Source organism: Ptychodera flava, chromosome 16 (assembly GCF_041260155.1).
Source record: "Ptychodera flava strain L36383 chromosome 16, AS_Pfla_20210202, whole genome shotgun sequence".
Classification (NCBI taxonomy): domain Eukaryota; kingdom Metazoa; phylum Hemichordata; class Enteropneusta; family Ptychoderidae; genus Ptychodera; species Ptychodera flava.
Window position 1 is genome coordinate 15,668,960 of NC_091943.1, and position 3,323 is coordinate 15,672,282.

Genomic DNA, 3,323 nt, shown 5'->3' on the forward strand with positions numbered 1-3,323 from the left:
TTGCACGGCGACCCCAAAGTTCATTCATGATTATGATAAATAATGCTTTAAAAGTTTCATGAGTAATTTTTGAGCAACAGCTTAAGATTTGTCTCTTTTCGAGGCTTGTATAATTACCCGTGTATAGAAAAATCGCTCTTCCATTCAAATACATAATTATAAATATATAGCTCAGTTTACCATGATGGTAGCTCACAGAGATACTGCTCACGCACTAAAGTGTGCTGGATCGTTTGGTATTTCATGGTTCACACCTCATCCTATTAAACGATAATGAAAGACAGAATCCCCGTCAGATCTGCTTCTTTGCTTCTGTTAAAATGCAAACATCACCTCGCATGTTAATTTTAATAAAAAAGACAAATTGCATACACCTAGTTATGAACAGATATATATATATATATATATATATATATATATATATATATATATATATATATATATATATATATATATATATGTAATGACTCTGCAGAGAATTAGGGTGCTAGATTCAAAAACAAAGCGTTATAATGTAACATAGATAAAATTATTATATTATTGTAATCTCCGATCGGTCGTGCAATTCAACATAGATAGATACATAGATACAAAGATACATAGATACATACTACATACATCATACATACATGAATGCATATATATATATATATATATATATATATATATATATATATATATATATATATATATATATATATATGCGCAATGGCGGAAAACTGTAAGGAATGTGTAGACCTTATTCAGCGATCTTATTCTGCAACTACAGTTGGCCTTATACATTAGCTAATATTTGCCTTGCTATGCCCATTACAATGGTTACTTTTCGCACATGCAATATTTCTCGTATTTATTCTACTTTAAATTTTATGATGTCTCTCAACGACTGTTAAAAATAAATGGATTGTTCTCATTATCACATTATTATCACATTAACATCTTCCTCTTGAGAAACCTGGCTTCCTATCCCCACTTTTAACAAATGAACAGGTCCATGGTGATTGGTCGGTTGAACACGTGGGATAAATGAATCAAATGTAAAATGTTTATTTCAATTTAATTATCAATACAGCAAGTCTACGGCCTGTTGTTTGTCACCGCTGGTTTTTGTCAGTGATGGCGCCATGGCAGTTGTGCTATCAGTCGAGTATTCTGACGTTTGCAAAATGAGCAGAACTATTAGTTTTTAAACAATGTTAACTTTCTAGGGAATTTATCAAAGCTTCATAAACTCCTCTATACCATTTGTTCTGCCATAATTTGTAGCTGGTCGAACGTAAGATCTGCTGTTTTGGGGGGGAGGGGGAGGGGGAGCGCGCTTGCTCATCTGTTCAACGTTGCTACCAACGTTTTAGCAATTGCATCAGACTGTGGCACTCCATTGCTGTTGCCCATAACAATTTGACAAAACATGGAAGTGTACAGCTGACAATAAGACATTCAAATCCCTAACAAGCCATGTCTTGCCAGAGAATTGCGGTGGTCCCGTCGAGCCAGTATACATGCGCACAAATTTTCGCAAGTAAACACCTGCCTTGTCAGCTTGACGTTGACAAATGTATCCCTCGATAACGCTGGGTAGGTCACTCGACCCATTTATCTCAATACTTGGACGAGCTGAGCTTTCGTCACCAGCACCATGAAACTCCAATCTGTCCACCTTAAGGCAGTATGCACATTGAAAATGAAAGACTTAAACTTTCCTAGATGAAACTTTCAGCCATTCTCTTACCAAATCAACAATAAAAATTAGGGGTCACGGTGCAAAGTTTGGAACTAGCGAAACAAATTACCCTATTCATTTTGCGATATTTGACATTCAAAATGGCTACCATCCCTGTTTAACTCCATGAGGAAAAAATAAATTTTGAATTTTCGTAAAACTAAGACGGTGAAAGTTTTTCTTTCTCCTGGAGCTTTAAAATGAGCCCCAACAAGTGGTAGATCAGAAAAGAAACTTAAAAAAATTGGGAGTCCGAACATCTGTGCCCGAGGCCCTTTCTGCCTTAAGGCTACCGGTGCTCGTCTAAATTACCAAAGAATGGCGCAAACCAACATTGCCTTTCCGCACTAACCAATCGAGACCCTCATGTCCTAGACTATCCTCTAAACCCCCATTTTCCATAGCATTTGTAAACATAGTGTTCGAGTCTCCATGAAAAATAGATCGCAGTGCTTTCAGAAAAGTGTATAGCATGACCAGTGTTAGACAAAAGAAATCTGTGGGAACAAACAAGTCATTTCTTATAAGCCAACTTATTTGAAAAATTTTCGCCCTATACGGTGAATATGTATCGACTTTATTTTCCTGTTCACGATAAATAGCTTCTGTACAAAATCAATAAAGTTAAATTTGTAAAATTCAACTCCCTATATTGTTACATCTGGCTAATGTAGATGTACCTCTTCGCGACAAGTTTTAAGAAATTAAGGAGTTTGGGAGTTCAGAGCTACCAAGTCGGATGATCCTGAATGTTCAGTGGGGTCCCAAAACCTACCCATAGGTGTCTATGTATCAGGTTTTAAGTAGAGGTATTCCAAAACCAAGTAAATCTTCTGGACAGTATGTACCTCCACGACGAAAGTTGTCCAGTCGAGCCCGCACTACACAGGGGGTTCGAGGACAATGAGGCATTCTATTCCACAAACAAAAAAATAAAAAATTAAGATTACCTTTCAATATTTTGGATTACAGAAGTCAATCCAAATTTTCTCGTTCTTAGAATTTTACATAGGCGCCTTTTTACATGTCCAACTAGAAAAAAAAATGATGTAAAAAGTTGTTTCTGTGAAAACTTTGTGGTCTCTATACGTCTTGAAATTAATTCAAAGGAGTTTTAACTGGGAAGGATGTAAAATGTTGATAGTACTACAGTTTTTCGCTGGGAAGCATACCGCCGTTGAGTTCGTTGCTAGTTCCTTGCCTTCAAATCTACATCTTTTCCGCGGGTTTTCGTTTTCAAAGCCTTTGCCGAGACTTACTCACCGGCTTTCTAGTTGCTTTTATTCACCCGTTTCAAAGCAGGCCTGACGCGGCCTCGCCTTGCCGCCATTCACCCACCCCATCCCAATCCAGCCTGTCAACAAAGTTAGCTAGTTCATCAGAGAATAGTCCCGGGTTTATTTCTTTGTGATATTTTCAACCACAGTCCTGTTTTTCAACCGTCCGTAACTACAGCTATCGCTGCCACCCGAGCTATATTCAGCCATTACTTCCCCTGAGTAGAGCTACATGTAACATTTCAAGCGATTCGCACAATTTCTCCGGTTGTCCCACTGCCTGTCTCAACTCTAACACCATGACCTGAAACCCAGACCCGTTC